Source organism: Triticum dicoccoides, chromosome 5B (assembly GCF_002162155.2).
Source record: "Triticum dicoccoides isolate Atlit2015 ecotype Zavitan chromosome 5B, WEW_v2.0, whole genome shotgun sequence".
NCBI classification, from domain to species: domain Eukaryota; kingdom Viridiplantae; phylum Streptophyta; class Magnoliopsida; order Poales; family Poaceae; genus Triticum; species Triticum dicoccoides.
In genome coordinates, this window is record NC_041389.1 from 509,063,332 (window position 1) to 509,083,683 (window position 20,352).

General features: G+C 47.6%; 1 pseudogene; it reads left to right on the top strand.

The window, feature by feature from the left end:
• The window catches only part of LOC119311215, a 118,570-nt pseudogene that overhangs the window by 2,942 nt on the left and 95,276 nt on the right, over nt 1–20,352 (top strand).

The window sequence follows — 20,352 nt, forward strand, 5'->3', positions numbered from 1 at the left end:
GGGGGCGAGTTCAACTCCAATGAGTTCAAAGCCTACTGTGAAGAAATTGGTGTCAAGCACTACACAACTGCTCCGTACTCGCCGCAGCAAAATGGAGTGGTAGAGCGGAGAAATCAGACGGTCGTGGAAATGGCCAGATGCATGTTGAAGAGCATGGACATGCCAGCGTACTTCTGGGCGGAGGCGGTGAGAACCGCCGTGTATGTGCTGAATCGCGCGCCCACACGCAGTCTGGAGGGTGTCACGCCTTATGAAGCGTGGCACGGCCGTAAGCCTAGCGTGCAACACTTGCGCACGTTCGGGTGCACGGTTCATGTCAAGAACGTCGGCCCCGGCGTCACGAAGCTAAGCAATCGCTCAACGGCAATGGTGTTCATTGGATACGAGGAAGGTTCCAAGGCCTATCGTGTGTACAACCCAACAACGAAGAAGGTGCAGGTGACTCGAGACGTGATCTTTGAAGAAAGCAGGCCCTGGACATGGCGAGCACCGGGCACGGCAGAGGACCGCGCCGCGCCCACGACCTTCACAGTCGTGTACACCACTGCCGGCGGGGTGCACGAGATAGACACAGGGTCTCCTACGTGTGCCTCGACGCCGCAGCGGTCCCCAACGCCCACAACACCTGCACCCGCGGCCTCACCTGCTGGGGTGATCACGCCGGCTTCAAGTACATCAGGGACGCCAGAGTCCACTCCGGCAACACCTGCAGCAGCGGACGGAGACTACTCGGCCACCCTGCAGTCACACGACTCCAGACACGACGTGCCAACAGGACAGCCAGTGCGCTTCCGGAGCTTCACGAGCGTACTGGAGGAAACTGAAGATCAGGCAGTGCGTGAGCAGTTTGAGCGCTGCCTGCTCGTGCGTTGCATGTTTAGCGCGGAGGAGCCAAGCGATGTGGACGAAGCGCTGGCTAGCAAGGCATGGAAAGGGGCCATGGATGTCGAGATGCAGTCCATTGTCGAAAATGGCACATGGAAGCTTGCTCAACTCCCGGCTGGGCACAAAGCAATAGGACTGAAGTGGGTGTATCGTGTCAAGCGTGATCCGGCAGGCAATGTAGTCAAGCACAAGGCTCGTCTCGTCGCAAAGGGATATGTCCAGCGTCAGGGGGTGGATTTTGAGGAGGTTTTCGCCCCCGTAGCTCGCATGGAGACAGTTCGGCTACTGCTGGCTCTCGCCGCGCACTCTGGCTGGGAAGTTCACCACATGGACGTGAAATCAGCCTTCCTGAACGGCGATCTCACTGAGGAGGTATATGTTGATCAGCCATCGGGGTATGAAGTTGCAGGCCAGGAAGGAAAGGTACTCTGACTGCACAAGGCTCTGTATGGGCTGCATCAGGCACCGCGGGCGTGGTATGCAAAGTTGGATGAAACTCTCACCTCCCTTGGTTTCACGCGAAGCGCTCTGGAGCATGCTGTGTACTGATGAGGTAGCTCACAATCACACTTGTTGGTTGGAGTGTATGTAGATGATCTGATCATCACAGGAACCACAGCAGCAGATATCATCTCTTTCAAAGAACAGATGCAGAAACTCTTCAAAATGAGTGATCTCGGGCGGCTAAGTTACTATCTGGGAATTGAGGTAGATCAAAGTAGCAATGGAATTACTCTGAGTCAGAAGAGCTATGCGGGCAAGATTCTGGAGATTGCAGAGATGAACAACTGCAACAGTTGCCACACACCAATGGAGTGTCGTCTGAAACTGAAAAAAGATGATGACTGTGATCTGTTTGATGCTACCTTGTACCGCAGAGTGATTGGGAGCCTGCGCTATCTAGTGAACACAAGGCCCGACATCGCACATTCAGTGGGTATTGTCAGTAGATTCATGAAGAATCCAAGCACTAATCACTGGGCAGCGGTCAAACAGATACTGAGGTATATCAAAGGCACAATGCACTATGGGTGCAGCTACAAGAGAGGACACGGAACTGCTGAACTGATTGGGTTCAGCGATAGCGATCATGCTGGGGACGTCGGTGATTGCAAAAGCACTTCTGGACATGTTTTCTTCCTTGGTAAGAATCTGATTACTTGGAGCTCCCAGAAGCAGAAGATCGTCGCTCTCTCTTCGTGTGAAGCAGAATATGTTGCAATAGCAGCTGCCACTTGTCAGGGACTGTGGCTGAGCCGGCTGCTGGAGGACATCACAGGTACCTCGCCGGTGCAGTTCAAATTACTGGTGGACAACAAATCAGCCATAGCTCTGAGCAAGAACCTAGTTCATCATGATCGAAGTAAACACATTGATGTCAAGTTTCACTTTGTGAGAGATTGCATGGAGAAGAAACAGGTGGAGATAGATCATGTTGGAACTCAGGACCAGCTCGCCGATGCACTCACCAAAGCGCTCGGGCGCGTTCGTTTCATCGAGATGCGACAGAGGCTTGGGATGATCGGCGTAGTGCAGTGAGATTAGGGGGTGAAATGTTAGCCTAAGTAATCTCATGCGGTAGCTTAGTTTTTTCTTTCTGTTATGAAATAAGGCATGCTGGACATGTACGTAGAGGAGAGCCGCGTCTCTCCGTAGGATACTCTCACCTCCTGGTCGTGGCTTCTGATCGATCCAGTCGCTGGATGGAGCGACACTTGTGGATCGCAGCTACCAGGCCGGGAGGTGGTTAGTGGAGTCCTGCATGATGCATAAAACAAGGAATAACAGAACTGAAAAAAGGCTGCGCATTGTGGCAGCACAAAACCTCTCGTGAGTTCATCCTTCTCCACGATCTCTCTCTCTGATTTGATCGATCGGAAACTACAGGTTCTCTCCATCACTCTAAGTGATGTGTGAGAAGAGAAAGGGAAGACCACACGCGCGCGCTCGCTCACCTCGCCTCGCGCGAGGCGTACGTGCGACATGCACGTGAATGGTCCGTCTCCTTGCAGGGACGCAGCTTCCTTTTGCTGTTTTATTTTTATGTCTTGGCGGACAAGTTTTTGATTTATTGTCCGATAAGTATACGAATTAGAAACCGAGTCGGTTTGGGATTATGATCGCGACACAATACCGCCTCTGGTCCTAGTATATATATACAGCTACCGGCTGCGGCCAAAGACACACCGAAAACACCTAGGGTTTTGCCTCATCTCGCAACTTGCGCCGCCGTCATAGTCTACTCCATCCCAAACGCCGGCGTGCATCGGCGCGTGGGAGAGCAGGTCTCCGGAACCGTTCGTTTTTGCGATCATGCACCGGGAGAGGACGAATTAGGTTTTTGGAAAGCGCTCTGCGCGACTGCTCAAATTCGTCATCATGGGTCGTCTTCCATCTAAATAGGTTGGTGCTACTCATCGTCGTATTCATCGCCGTCATCAGCAGATCGTCACCAACATTGTCATCAACACCGTCGCACCCACAATAGCTAACAAACAGTACGTCCAACATCATCTGTTCATGTCTATCTCTACAGCTATTGTTTCGTGTTCACTGTTGTTATGCATGTCTTGCTGTTCTTCTAGTTTGCTAGATTGTTGCATGCTAGTATCTCTTCTAGTCATGAATTATTTACTGGAATTAATCATGAACTTGCCTAATTTTCCAATAATCCAAAAACCTAATTATAGGCATTTTCCCGAGTTAACTATGGCTAGATTCACTGATGCACTGAGGCCGGATAAATTTACCGGTGTGCACTTTAAGAGGTGCCAGGTGAAGTCCACGCTCTGGCTTACTGCTCTGAAAATTTTCCACGTTAGTATTGGTGCTCCAGAGGGAATGTCTGACGAAGATCAGAGAAAATTCCAGGAAGCCAACACTATGTTTGTGGGATGCATTCTGAGTGTTCTTGCTGACCGTCTGTGTGATGTGTACATGCACATAGATGACGGAAAGACTTTGTGGGATGCACGAATGCAAAATTTGGTGCAACAGATGCAGGCAGTGAACTATACATCATGGAGAGTTTTCATGACTACAAGATGGTGAATAACCATTCTGTGGTTGAACAAGCTCATGAGATACAGTGCATTGTGAAAGAACTTGAACTCCTTAAGTGTGTTCTACCCGACAAATTCGTGGCTGGGTGCATGATTGTAAAGTTGCCTCCTTCATGGAGGAATTTCGCCACAACTCTGAAACATAAGAGACAGGAGATATCAGTTGAAAATCTGATTGCATCTCTTGATGTTGAAGAAAAAGCTCGGGAAAAATACACTACTGACAAAGGAGGTGAGGTTCAGCCTACCGCCAATATGGTGCAGAGGTACCCACAGAACAAGAACAAAGGGAAGAACAAACCTTTTTTCAACAAGCCTACCAAGACTACTACCTTTAAGAAGAAGAAGTTCAACAAGGCTGAGCTAGAGTGCTACGCCTGTGGGAAGCCCGGACACTTTTCCGAGGAATGCCCTGAACATGCAGACCGCAAAGGGAAAACGAGCTCCAAGACTGTCAACATGGTGACCGCTAGCAATACTGATGGGTATGGTAATTTACCTATTGTGCTTTCAGTATTTCAATCATCTCCGTGGTGGATTGATTCGGGTGCTAACGTTCATGTGTGTGCTGACGTCTCCCTGTTTACTTCTTATCAGGTTGCAAGGGATTCTTCCGTCCTAATGGGGAATAGGTCACATGCTTCTGTTCGTGGCATTGGCACGGTGGATCTGAAGTTTACTTCGGGAAAGGTCGTGCAACTAAGGAACGTGCAGCATGTCCCTACTATGAACAAGAATCTAGTTAGCGACTCCCTTCTATGTCAAGATGGATTTAAGGTAGTTTTAGAGTCGAATAAAGTAATCGTGTCAAGATTTGGACAATTTATAGGAAAAGGCTATGAGTGCGGAGGCTTGTTCCGCTTTTCCCTTTCAGTTTTTTGCAATAAGTCAATAAACCAAATTTGTGCTAGTGTTAATGATGATGCAAGTATTTGGCACTCTCATTTATGTCATATTAATTTTGGTTTAATGTCTCGGCTGTCCAGTATGAGTTTAATTCCAAATTTCACCATTACCAAAGGTTCTAAGTGCCATAGTTGTGTGCAATCGAAGCAACCTCGAAAGCCTCATAAGGCTGCCGAGGAGAGAAACTTGGCACCTCTAGAACTCGTACATTCTGATCTTTGTGAGATGAATGGTATGTTGACAAAAGGTGGAAAGAGATATTTCATGACTTTGATTGATGATGCGACTAGATTTTGCTATGTTTATTTGTTGCAAACTAAAGATGAAGCATTAGATTACTGTAAAATCTACAAATCTGAAGTTGAAAATCAACTAGAGAGAAAGATCAAGCGTCTTAGGTTCGATCGTGGTGGAGAGTATTTTCCCAAAGTTTTTGATGAATTTTGTGAGGAACATGGTATTATTCATGAGAGGACGCCTCCCTATTCACCCCAATCAAATGGAGTTGCCGAGAGGAAAAACTGCACATTGACTGACTTGGTGAATGTCGTGTTAGACACTGCGATTTATCTAAGGCATGGTGGGGGGAGGCTCTATTGACTTCATGTCATGTCCTGAGTAGAGTTCCTAACAATAATAAGGAGAAAACCCCTTATGAGGAGTGGGTTGGGATAAAACCATCACTTTCTTATTTGCGCACTTGGGGATGTTTGGCAAAGGTCAATATTCCTATTCCTAAGAAACGCAAACTTGGACCAAAGACAGTGGATTGTGTCTTTCTAGGGTATGCTCAACGGAGCATTGCTTATAGATTTTTAGTGGTAAAATCTGAAGTACCTGATATGCATATTGATACTATAATGGAATCTCGTGATGCAACATTTTTTAGAACATATTTCCTATGAAAGATATGCATAGCATTGCTAGATTTTCTTCTCAGATAATTCCTGAATCTAGTACAACTGATGAATATTTCAAACAATCACATGAGGAAGTCCTTGAGAAGGATAACAATGAAGTTCCTATAAGGAACAAGAGACAAAGGATTGCAAAATCCTTTGGTGATGATTTCATTGTATACCTTGTGGACGACACACCCAAGACGATTGTAGAAGCATATGCATCTCCGGATGTAGATGATTGGAAAGAAGCTGTTCATAATGAGATGGACTCAATTCTTTCTAATGGAACTTGGGAACTAACTGATAGACCATATGGTTGTAAACCTGTGGGCTGTAAGTGGGTGTTCAAAAATAAGCTAAAGCCCGATGGTACTATTGATACTAGGCACGACTAGTGGCCAAGGGCTACACTCAAAAAGAAGGCGAAGATTACTTTGACACCTATTCACCCATTGCTAGAATGACCACCATTCGAGTGTTACTTTCCTTGGCTGCCTCTTATGGTCTTATCATTCATCAAATGGATGTAAAGACAACTTTCCTCAATGGAGAGTTGGAAGAGGAAATCTATATGGATCATCCTGACGGGTTTGTGGTAAAGGGTGAAGAGAGAAAGGTGTGCAAGTTGTTAAAATCTTTGTATGGTCTGAAACAGGCACCTAAGCAATGGCATGAGAAGTTTGAAAGAACTCTGACTTCTGCAGGATTTGTCATTAACGAGGCTGATAGGTGTGTTTACTATCGCCATGGTGGGGGCAATAGTGTCATATTATGTTTGTATGTGGACGACATACTAATTTTTGGTACAAACATTAATGCGATCAATGAGGTCAAGTCTTTTCTATCAAAAAGTTTTGACATGAAAGATCTAGGAGAAGCCGATGTAATTCTAAACATCAAACTTATTAAGAATGAGAGTGGGATTACTCTAACGCAATCTCACTATGTTGAGAAGGTCTTGAGCCGGTTCGGCTTTATGGATAGCAAGCCTTCTCCAACACCTTATGATCCTAGTGTGACACTCAGAAAGAACAAGAAAGAAATGAGAGATCAGTTAAGATACTCTCAAATTGTCGGTTCACTCATGTACTTAGCTAGCGCTACAAGACCAGATATCTATTTTGCTGTGAGCAAACTGAGTAGGTTCATGTCCAACCCGGGTGATGATCATTAGCATGCACTAGAAAGGTCTTGCACTATCTCAGAGGTACTATGAGTTACGGAATTACTTATTTAGGGCATCCTGCTATGCTAGAAGGATATAGTGATTCAAATTGGATCTCCGATGTTGATGTACTCTATGCAACAAGTGGGTATGTATTTACTCATGGAGGTGGTGCAGTATCATGGAGGTCTTGCAAGCAAACCATATTGACGAGGTCAACTATGGAAGTAGAACTAACTGCTTTGGACACAGCTACTGTTGAGGCAGAATGGCTGTGTGAGCTCTTGATGGACTTGCCTGTGGTTGAAAAACCTGTACCGCCTATTCTTATGAATTGTGACAACCAAACGGTTATCGCTAAAGTGAACAATTCTAAAGATAATGCAAAGTCATCAAGACACGTGAAGAGACGTTTGAAGTCTGTCAGGAAGTTGAGAAACTCCGGAGTAATAACTGTTACGTATATTCAAACAGACACAAACCTGGCAGATCCCTTTACAAAGGGACTATCACGAAATGTGATAGATATTGCATCGAGGGAGATGGGTATGAGACCCATAGATGTTACACCATAATAGTAACCCAACCTTTGTGATCGGAGATCCCGTGAATTAGGATCTGGGAAGAACAAGCTATTGGTTAACTGAGGAGAGTAATAACTAATGACCGTCCCTAAGTGAAGATGCAAAACTCTTAGAGCTATAATGCTCAGAGCTGTAAGGCAGGTTGGCAACATGCCTTAATGTGGTTCTATTGGCTATAATTAGCAAAGATGTTGTCCTACAGAAAGAACACACCTATATGAGTTCTGACTATAAACGTCACAGTCTATGAGATTTGGGTGATCTCTAGTAAGCTCACGAAGAGACCAGGGAGTATGACGTATAAGCTCCAAACCGCGGGGTAGCCTACTGGTGGTCAGGTACTGGTTAAGGCTTTGAGAGAAACCTATTCACACAAAACTAGCAATTCAAGGCATAGCCCATTGTCAAGTTGTGAATGGATGTAGCTTAAAGTTCTAGGCAGAAGTTCAACTTAACAGTCTCTGCTGAAACACTGGTATATTAAATAAGTGGTGAGAGAAGGCAAATCTCTATATGGGTATTTGAGATCTGGTGGGGGATTGTTAGAATTAATGGGCTAGGCCCATAGCAATTTCTGAAATCTCAAAGCCTATGTGTAAATGGCAAGTGGTGGTGCTAAAGTTTAGTCCCACCCCGAAAGTTGAAGAAGAGTTGGACCTCTTTATATAGTGGGTTCTCTCCACCACTCTAAGTGGTGTGTGAGAAGAGAAAGGGAAGACCACACGCACGCGCTCGCTCGCCTTGCCTCGCCTGGCCGGGCCGGGCCGGGCCGGGCTGGGCCGTGGCGTGGCGAGGCGAGGCGAGGCGGCGCGTACGTGCAACATGCGCGTGAATGGTCCACCGAAATACGGTCCGTCTCCTTGCAGGGGCGCAACTTCCTTTTGCCATTTTATTTTTATGTCTTCGCAGACAAGTTTTTGATTTCTTGTCCAGTAAGTATACGAATTAGAAACCGAGTCGGTTTGGGATTGTGATCGCGACACAATACCGCCTCTGGTCCTAGTATATATATACAGCTACCGGTTGTGGCTAAAGACACACCAAAACACCTAGGGTTTTGCCTCATCTCACAACTTGCGCCCCCGTCATAGTCTACTCCATCCCAAACGACGGCGTGCATCGGCGTGTGGGAGAGCAGGTCTCCGGAACCGTTCATTTTTGTGGTCCTGCACACGGAGAGGACGAATTAGGTTTTTGGGAAGCGCTCTGTGCGATTGCTCAAATTCGTCATCACGGGTCATCTTCCGTCTAAATCGGGCGGTGCTACTCATCGTCGTATTCATCGCCATCAGCAGCAGATCGTCACCAACATCGTCATCAACACCGTCGCACCCACAATAGCTAACGAACAGTACGTCCAATATCATCTGTTCATGTCTGTCTCTACAACTATTGTTTCGTGTTCACTGCTATTATGCTAGTATCTCTTCTAGTCATGAATTATTTACTGGAATTAATCATGAACTTGCCTAATTTCACAACACGGCCAATGGTCGCTGTGGTTCTACGAGTCCATCGTCAGCTTCTTCCGTAGCCCGCCGGGCAGAGTGGCCAAGGGCTGTAAGATATTTGGGAAGCGTTAAACCCTTTTCTCGGGCTGCACTTATATTTATATGGGCAATGCCGTGGCTTAGAAGATGAGAACAATCGATGGATGGATTACAGAAGGTCGGTAGAAAGAGTTGGAACAAAAGAAGAGACAGAGAAGGAATATAAGTTTAAATAAGAGTTCTATCTCTAAACAATTATTCCAACACTCCCCCTCAATCTAAACCTACGCAACTCCAAGGTTGAGATTGAACTTGAACTCATCCAGCCTTCTCATAGTGAGAGGCTTTGTAAAGCCATCAACCAATTGAGCACCAGTGGGTATAAACTTGATGCCTAGCAGTTTGCGAGCTACCCTTTCTCTGGCAAAGTGGAAATCAACTTCAATATGTTTTGTGCGTGCATGAAAAACAGGATTAGCTGAAAGATAGGTTGCACCAATATTATCACACCATAATCTCGCAGCTTGTGGAGTCTTAACACCGAGCTCATAAAGCAAAGTTTGAATCCACATGACTTCAACAGTGGCATTTGCTAGAGCCTTATATTCAGCTTCAGTACTTGACCTTGAGACTGTAGGTTGTTTCCTTGCACTCCATGATAAAAAAATTGTTCCTATAAAAACAGCAAATCCACCTGTAGATCTTCTACCATCAGCACACCCGGCCCAATCTGCATCTGAGTAAGCAGTCACAAGCATAGATGAAGACTTGACAATTCTAAGTCCAAGTCCTTCTAAGAACTTTAGATACCTCACAATTCTCTTAACTGTAGTCCAATGAGTAGTAGTAGGTGCATGCAAATATTGACACACTTTGTTTATGGAATAAGAAATATCAGGACGTGTAAGAGTCAAATATTGTAATGCACCCACAACACTTCTATAGTTTGTTGCATCCTCAGGTCCAAGTGCTTCTCCACTATCAATTGTGAGTTTCTCTGAAGTTGAGATTGTTGGGGAACGTAGTAATTTCAAAAAAAAATCCTACGCACACGCAAGATCATGGTGATGGCATAGCAACGAGAGGGGAGAGTGTTGTCCACGTACCCTCGTAGACCGTAAGCGGAAGCGTTATGACAACGCGGTTGATGTAGTCGTACGTCTTCACGATCCGACCGATCCAAGTACCGAACGTACGGCACCTCCGAGTTCAGCACACGTTCAGCTCGATGATGATCCCCGGGCTCCGATCCAGCAAAGTTTCGGGGATGAGTTCCGTCAGCACGACGGCGTGGTGATGATGATGATGCTCTACCGGCGCAGGGCTTCGCCTAAACTCCGCGACGATATGACCGAGGTGGAATATGGTGGAGGGGGCACGGCACACGGCTAAGGAACGATCCGTAGATCAACTTGTGTGTCATGGGGTGCCCCCCTGCCCCCGTATATAAAGGATGGAGGGGGAGGTGCGGCCGGCCTAGGAGGGGGCGCGCCAAGGGGAGTCCTACTCCCACCGGGAGTAGGACTCCCTCCTTCCTTGTTGGAGTAGGAGAAGTGGAAAGAGGGGGAGAGGGAAAAGGAAAAGGGGGCTGCCCCCCTTGTCCAATTCGGACCAGAGGGGGGGGGGGCGCAGGCCTCTTTCCTTTTGGCCTCTCTCCTCTATTCCCGTATAGCCCAATAAGGCCCATATACTCCCCGGCGAATTCCCGTAACTCTCCGGTACTCCGAAAAATACCCGAATCACTCGGAACCTTTCCGAACTCCGAATATAGTCGTCCAATATATCGATCTTTACGTCTCGACCATTTCGAGACTCCTCGTCATGTCCCTGATCTCATCCGGGACTCCGAACTCCTTCGGTACATCAAAACTCATAAACTCATAATATAACTGTCATCGTAACGTTAAGCGTGTGGACCCTACGGGTTCGAGAACTATGTAGACATGACCTAGAACTATTCTCGGTCAATAACCAATAGCAGAACCTGGATGCCCATATTGGTTCCTACATATTCTACGAAGATCTTTATCGGTCAAACCGTATAACAACATACGTTGTTCCCTTTGTCATCGGTATGTTACTTGCCCGAGATTTGATCGTCGGTATCCAATACCTAGTTCAATCTTGTTACCGGCAAGTCTCTTTACTCGTTACGTAATGCATCATCCCGTAACCAACTCATTTGTCACATTGCTTGCAAGGCTTATAGTGATGTGCATTACCGAGAGGGCCCAGAGATACCTCTCCGACAATCGGAGTGACAAAACCTAATCTCGAAATACGCCAACTCAACATGTACCTTCGGAGACACCTGTAGTACTCCTTTATAATCACCCAGTTACATTGTGACGTTTGGTAGTACCCAAAGTGTTCCTCCAGTAAACGGGAGTTGCATAATCTCATAGTTACAGGAACATGTATAAGTCATGAAGAAAGCAATAGCAACATACTAAACGATCAAGTGCTAGGCTAACGGAATGGGTCATGTCAATCACATTATTCTCCTAATGATGTGATCCCATTAATCAAATGACAACACATGTCTATGGTTAGGAAACATAACCATATTCGATTAATGAGCTAGTCAAGTAGAGCCATACTAGTGACTATATGTTTGTCTATGTATTCACACATGTATCATGTTTCCGGTTAATACAATTCTAGCATGAATAATAAACATTTATCATGAAATAAGGAAAGAAATCATAACTTTATTATTGCCTCTAGGGCATATTTCCTTCAGAGATTGGTGTACTTACAGGTTTGTAGTTTTCCAACCCTACTCTCCTGAGTATGTCATGAGCATATTTCTCCTGTGAAAGAAGTATACCATCTTTTACCTGTTTGACCTCTATGCCAAGGAAATAATGAAGATCTCCCAGATCCTTAAGAGCAAACTCCATCTTTAAATCCTTGAGCAAACAAGTGGTAGCATCTGAACACGAACTAGCAACAATAATATCATCAAAATATACTAGAACATAGATAATGACATTTCATTTTTGATAGAAAAACAATGAGGTATCTGCCTTAGATGGTGCTGACCCAAGTTGTTGTAACTAACTTCTCAGCCTTGAGTACCAGGCTCTTGGGGACTGTTTCAAACCATATAAAGCTTTATCTAACTTGCAAACAAAATTAGGTGTGCTTTTGTTCTCATAACCTGGTGGTTGCCGCATAAAAACCTCTTCTTCCAGAACACCATGAAGAAACGTGTTCTGAACATTTGGCTGCTTACGCTCCAACCCTTGGAAACCGCAATAGATAGAACAAGTCGGATAGTGGCTGAGGGAGTCCTGGATTAGGGGGTATCCAGACAGCCGGACTATATACTTTGGCCAGACTGTTGGACCGTGAAGATACAAGACTCAAGACTTCGTCCCGTGTCCGGATGGGACTCTCCTTTGCGTGGAAGAAAAGCTTGGCGGTCTGGATATTATATTTCCTTCTTTGTAACCGACTCCATGTAAACCCTAGCCCTCTCCGGTGTCTATATAAACCAGAGGGTTTAGTCCTTAGAGACACAATCATAATCATCATAGGCTAGCTTCTAGGGTTTAGCCTCTACGATCTCGTGGTAGATCAACTCTTGTAACACCCGTATCGTCAATATCAATCAAGCAGGAAGTAGGGTTTTACCTCCATCGAGAGGGCCCGAACCTGGGTAAAAACATCGTGTCCCTTGCCTCCTGTTACCAACAGCCTTAGACGCACAGATCGGGACCCCCTACCCGAGATCCACCGGTTTTGACACCGACATTGGTGCTTTCATTGAGAGTTCCTCTATGTCGTCGCTGCAAGGCTCGATGGCCCGTCTCATTGTTAAGGACAACATCACCTCTGGGGGAGCGCTGGCTTTAGGCTAAACTCTCCGACTAGGCGGCTTCGTCATGGCCACCCGATCGGCTGTCGCGCCGATGATGACCTCTTGGGTCATCACGAATAGCCTCCACATCAATTTGGAACTTGCCAAACAGATGGATCCAAGGGAGCTCTGCTCCCTTAATGATCTCTTGGGAGTCACCACAGACTATGACCGGATCGGGCTTAAACCCGACCAAAGGGATATCAAATCCCCACCGGTTACCCACGAGATAGCGGTAGTGGAGGAGCCACATATGGATTATCCCTCTATTTTGAGGACGAATTATGTCTAGACTACCGAGCTCCTTGAGCCGGATACCCACTCACGGGAGGACACGACCCAGATCCCGGACTTAGAATCGGGTATCGTGCCGGAAAAATCGGGCAACACTCCGGATCCCGAGCTGTCAAGCCCGCAAACTCCCCTGCCCTAGGGCGTTAGATCGGATCAGAATCCAGATTCAGCTACACCCACCCACCCAGACTTAAACCGTCTCTCCCATATCAGACAAGAGCCCCAAGAAACAGTACATTGCTACTGGGCCAGGTTCCTCCTTGTGCTAAACAAGGTCAAGGACTGTCGTGAGGAAGACGCAATCTCACTTTTTTTACAAAAACTGCACGAACAAAGGGATCCTTAATGTTATAAGTCGCTGTGACATAGTACACTTTGCTGACTTGGTAACCATAGTACAGAAGTACCGTGCGATGGAAAGCGCCTGGAAAACCCAAACAAAATTTTGGGATAGTCCGGCTCTCACTAAAACCTTTGTCCGAGCTAAACGGGCGAACTCTCATAAGTCAGCCGATCCAATCCCCAAGAAACCAAAGCCCACCCCAGGGCGTGGAACCGTATTGGAATAATGGCTCAATGGGCCATGTAAACTCCACAGCTCGCCAGACACTACACCAACACATAGGCTTAGAGCACGTTGGATACTCTGGCAGGTAGCAAAAAGTGGCGAGGATCTTCTTACAAGCCATAAAGTGGAACAACATCCTGCCAAAGAAAACAATACGGTACTGACAATCTTTGAGACTTTCGCCTCAAATAATAGGCGCAAGCGAGCCCATCGAAATCTCGCTGAAATTTGCCATGTGGCAAAAATAAACCCGTGGAACGACACTGCTATAACTTTTAGTGCCAGTGACGAACCCCAATTCCAGACAGTCCGGGCACCTGCCGCATTGGTCCTTAGCCTAATCGTGGACGGCTTTCGGCTCACTAAAGTACTCATGGACGGCGGAAGTGGACTAAACTTAATCTATGAAGAAACACTCAGCAAGATGGAAATGGACAAAAGTCGCGTTGAGCAGAGCGGCACAACCTTCAGGGGAATCATCCCTAGTCGGGAGGCACGGTGTGCGGGAAAATCACACTCAATGTGGTATTCAACACCCCGGAAAATTACAGGTCCGAAGAAATCACATTCCAAGTGGCTCCTTTCAGCAGCGGATACCACGCCCTTTTAGGGCGGGACGCATTCACAAGCTTCCAAGCTATACCCCATTACGGATACATGAAGCTTAAAATGCCCGAACCCAATGGAATCATCACTCTAGCCAGTGACCCGGATGTCGCACTCCGCCCCAAAAATAAAACTGCAGCACTCGCCCTGGAGGCATTATCTGAAGCCCTAGCGGCCGAAGAACTAACAACGTTGCGCGCCACAGTGGACAGGGACGACGTGATAGTCGACAAATGACCCAAGTCCACATCATTTAAACCCGCGGACGAGATAGTTAAATTCCAGGTCCATCCAACGGACCCCACGAAGATAGCCTCCATCGGGACACAATTGAGCCCCACAATGGACGCCGCACTATGTGAATTCCTACGCGAGAATTGGGACATTTTCGCCTGGCCTGCTTCAGACATGCCGGGCATCCCACGCGAGCTGGCTGAACACAGCCTCAACATACTGAAAGGATACAAGCCAGTCAAATAGACTCTTAGGCGCTTTCCAGAGCCTAAACGGCAAGCCATGGGAGAAGAGCTAGCCAAGCTACTTGAGGCCGGATTCATTAGAGATATCAAGCATCCGGATTGGCTGGCAAATCTGGTAATTGTACCGAAGAAGGACAAATCCTGGCGCCTATGCGTCGACTTCTAAGACCTCAACAAGGCTTGCCCCAAGGATCCCTCCCCCCTCCCTCGCATCGACCAAATCATCGACGCCACCACAGGACATGACTCACTGTGTTTCCTTGACGCATACTCCGGATACCATCAAATAAAGATGGCAGAGTCCGACCAAGCGGCAACGGCCTTCATAACGCCATATGGTCCTTTCTGCTTCAACACTATGCCTTTCGGGCTTAAAAATGCCGGCGCAACCTATCAACGCATGATTCAAACTTGCCTAGAAAAGCAAATCGGCAAAACAGTGGAGGCATATGTGGATGACGTGGTCATAAAAACAAGACACGTTGAAACCCGAATAGATGACTTGAGGCTTACATTCAATAACCTCCGGACATACGATATCAAGCTAAACCCGAAAAAATGTGTTTTCGGCATGCCCTCCGGGAAGCTGCTCGGCTTCATTGTTTCCAATAGAGGAATTGAAGCGAACCCGGCAAAATCCGAGCTCTGTCGCAGTTGGCTATCCCAACAGACCTCAAGCATATCCAGAAACTAGCTGGATGCGTGGCTGCCCTAAGCCGCTTTATCTCCCGATTAGGAGAAAAGGCATTACCTCTTTACCGCCTTCTTCGGCGCACCGAACACTTCGTGTGGACGGATGCAGCCGCGGCCGGGCTGGACAAAATAAAGACCTTATTGGCCAGTAATCCAGTCCTAACAGCGCCAAATACTGGCGAACCTATGCTATTGTACATAGCTGCAACACATCAAGTTGTAAGCGCAGTGCTCGTCGTCGAACAAGAGGCTGACGGATACAAATTCCTGCTCCAGAAGCCGGTATATTACGTATCCACGGTCCTCAACCCATGCAAATCCCGATACCCACACTATCGAAAGATAGCATACACGGTCTTCATGGCATCCCGGAAGCTACAACACTACTTCCAAGAGTGTTCGATCATGGTGGCCTCCGAAGTACCACTCAACGACATGATAAATAACCGCGACGCTACAGGCCGGATTGCTAAATGGGCCATCGAGCTCCTTCCGTTCGACATAACATACAAACCATGGCGGGCCATTAAATCGCAAGTACTGGTTGACTTTGTCGCCGAATGGACAGAAGCTGAACTCCCTAAAGAGTACGGCGCGTACTCTAGCTGGATCATGCACTTCGACAGCTCTAAAATGCTAGCCGGATTGGGAGCAGGTGTAGTCCTAACGTCTCCCACCGGAGACACGGTCCAATACATACTCAAAATATTATACACAGACTCCAACAATGCAGCCGAATATGAGGCTCTGTTGCATGGTCTTCGGATGGCAGTCTCTATGGGCATTCAACGCCTGGAGGTGCGCGGGGATTCAAACCTAGCAATATCACAAATAAACAGAGACTTTAATGCCAAGGATCCAAAAATGGAGGCCTATCATAATGTTGTCCTCAAAATGTCAGCTCGGTTTGAGGGGCTCGAATTCCACCATGTGGCTCGAGAAAACAATCAAGTGGCAGATATCCTCGCCCGCATCGGCGTAAACGCGACTGAGGGAGTACTGGATTAGGGGGTGTCCGGATAGCCGAACTATCACCGTTGGCCGGACTCCTAGACTATGAAGATACAAGATTGAAGACTTCGTCCCATCTCCGGATGGGACTTTCCTTGGCGTGGAAGACAAGCTTGGCGATACGGATATGTAGATCTCCTACCATTGTAACCGACTCTGTGTAACCCTAACCCTCTCTGGTGTCTATATAAACCAGAGGGTTTTAGTCCGTAGGACGAACAACAATCATACCATAGGCTAGCTTCTAGGGTTTAGCCTCTCTGATCTTGTGGTAGATCTACTCTTGTAATACCCATATCATCAATATTAATCAAGCAGGAGTAGGGTTTTACCTCCATCGAGAGGGCCCGAACCTGGGTAAAAACATCGTGTTCCTTGTCTCCTGTTACCATCCGCCTAGACGCACAGTTCGGGACCCCCTACCCGAGATCCGCCGGTTTTGACACCGACATTGGTGCTTTCATTGAGAGTTCCTCTGTGTCGTCACCTTTAGGCCCGATGGCTCCTTCGAACATCAACAACAACCTGGTCCAGGGTGAGACTTTTCTCCCCGGACAGATCTTTGTATTCGGCGGCTTTGCACTACGGGCCAATTCACTTGGCCATCTGGAGCAGATCGAAAGCTATGCCCCTGGCCATCAGGTCAGATTTAGGAGTTTGAACTACATGGCTGACATCCGCGGAGACTTGATCTTCGACGGATTCGAGCCACAGCCAAGCGCGCCGCACTGTCTCGATGGGTATGATCTAACTCTGCCGCCAAATAGTGCCCGAGGCCGCACTAGCGTCCGCCCTGACCCTTAGCTCGGAGCTGACTTCGCCGATTGAGGACGAGTGGTTGGACACCTCCTCGGGGGCTACGGTCTCTACGGTGATTGAGCCGAACATCATCCCTGTCCTTTGCAAAGCCCGTGACTCCGAGGTGCTGGACTCCTCTCCGGACTCCGAACCTCCCGCGCCTCTGCCAATCGAATCCGGTTGGGCGCCGGTTACGGAGTTCACTGCCGCGGACAGCTTTCAGCACTCGCCCTTTGGCGACATCCTGAATTTACTAAAGTCTCTCTCTTTATCAGGAGAGCCCTGGCTGGACTATGGTCAGGAAGGTTGGGATGCGGATGACGAAGAAATTCAACGCCCACCCACCACCCACTTCATAGCCACTGTCGAAAGTTTAAATGACGTGCTTAATTTCGATTCCAAAGACATCGACGGTATGGACAACGATGTAGGAGATAACCACGAACCAGCACCTATAGGGTACTGGACAGCCACCCCATCTCACGATGTATACATGGTGGATGCACCTAAAGGAAGTGACAACGAGGAACAACTGGACGCTACGAAGGATAAATCCCTCGAAAAGCAATCAAGACGGCGAGGAAAGCGCCACACAAAGTCCCGCCTCGACAAAGACGGCGGCCATACAGACCCAGCCATAGAGCAGGTCGAACCGGTGGACAACGAACACGCCATTGAACAATCGTCCGAACAGGACAACTTGGATAAACAACCCGTCCCCGGCGAAGATAACAGTCCGGACGATCTCACACCGGACAAGTTGTTGGAGCAGAAGAATCTCCACAAAAGGCTCGTCACCACTGCGCGTAGCCTGAAAAAGCAGAAGCGGAAGCTCAAAACAGCGGAAGATGCACGCAGAATCAGATGGAGCAAAGTACTCAACACCGCAGAAAAATATGGCGACATTCGCCAAACAAAGAGCTACCCGAAGCGCAAACTGCTGCCCGAATTCGATGAGGAGGCCTTAGAGCCCCCGCAATCAAAGAGCAAAGAGGCCGCCAGGTCAGATGGACGACCACATGGCAAGCATAGGGCGGCAAGCGGCGCCGCACACGAACCGACACACGATCCGCATAAGGATTCGCATCAAAAGGATGGCCCAGTTCGGTCCATCTACGGGCCAAGAAAGCAAGCTCTGCAAAGCAATGCAACACGCCAAATATCCGGACATAACGGCACACCCAAATATAGGGGAGCCGCACACCCCCTATGTTTCACCGATGAGGTGCTGGATCATGAATTCCCAGCGGGATTTAAACCCGTAAACATAGAGGCATACGACGGAACAACAGACCCAGGAGTCTGGATAGAGGATTACATCCTCCACATACACATGGCTAGAGGAGATGATCTCCACGCCATAAAATACTTACCCCTCAAGCTCAAAGGGCCAGCACGGCACTGGCTTAAAAGCCTCCCTGAAAATACCATTGGAAGTTGGGAAGAGCTCGAGGATGCTTTTCGGGCAAATTTTCAAGGGACTTATGTCCGCCCTCCGGATGCAGACGATTTAAGTCACATAACTCAACAACCCGGAGAGTCAGCCCGCAAATTCTGGAACAGGTTCCTCACCAAAAAGAACAAAATAGTCGACTGTCCGGACACTGAAGCCTTAGCAGCTTTCAAACACAACGTCCGAGACGAATGGCTTGCCAGGCACCTTGGCCAGGAAAAGCCAAGAACAATGGCCGCACTAACAAGCCTCATGACCCACTTTTCCGCGGGAAAGGACAGTTGCCTGGCAAGATGTAGTACCAGCGACCCAAGTACATCTGAAGTCAGAGATAGAAATGGGAAACCACGACGCAGCAAGGACCAGCGCCGGACAAGGGGAAACAGTCCGAAGAGCACGACAGTCAACGCCGGATTCAAAAGCTCTTGGTAGAATCATAAAAAACTGCCCCTCAAGGATAACAGCCACGAGCTATCCAACTTAAACAAAATCTTGGGCAAAACATGCCAAATCCACAGTACCCCCGGGAAGCCTGCAAACCATACCCACAGAGATTGTTGGGTCTTCAAGCAGTCCGGCAAACTCAATGTCGAACACAAGGGGCTCGACACAGCAAGCGAAGATGAAGACGAGCCCCATAAGCAGAGCACGGGAAAACAAAAGAATTTCCCACAAGAAGTCAAAACAGTAAACACACTTCAAGTGACAAAAGGGAAAATCAAAACGGCGCCCATAGAAATACGTGCCGCACGGCCTATCCCAGTGGAGTCCCGACATTGGTTGTCAAAACCAATCACCTTTGATCATCAGGATTACTCCGGACATATCCGAAACTCAGGATGGACTGCCCTGATATTAGATCCTATAATCGACAGACTCCAATTCACAGAAGTCCTAATGGACGGCAGTAGTGATCTAAACCTGCTATATCAGGACACAATCCGCAAAATGGGGATAGACCCAACCAAAATTCGCCACAGCAACACCTCCTTCAAGGGGGTAATGCCAGGCCTATATGCCCATTGCACGGGCTCCTTACTGTTAGAAGTTGTGTTCGGCTCATCCGACAACTTCCGCCGCGAAAAGTTAACCTTCCATATCGCCCCATTCAAAAGTAGTTATCAAGCACTATTGGGACGTGAAGCTTTCACCCGCTTTAACGCAATACCGCATTATGCATCTCTTACACTTAAAATGCCCGGTCCACGCGGCATCATCTCATTAAAGGGAAATATCAAGCGTTACTCGAGCACAGAAGAATGTGAGACTGCTTGGATAGTCACACACTAATTCGGCTCCGCTAAACCAAGCACCCGAACAGGTCATTCGGACCCCGGACACGGCTAGACTAGTCCGGCGTGAACATATGAAGACCTACTAGCCGCACACCCCCGTACAAGGGGCTGCATGCATATATAACAAGAGACAATAAAGCTCAATTTTATTCGCTTTTCGAATCATACTCTTTTTATTTAATATAAAGTACATTTTTCGCACGATCTTTCTTCAACTAAGTTCTTCTCCTTTACAGATGAACACCATGCTACACCCATCCAGGATACGGCACAACGGAGACACAGGCGCAGACGTG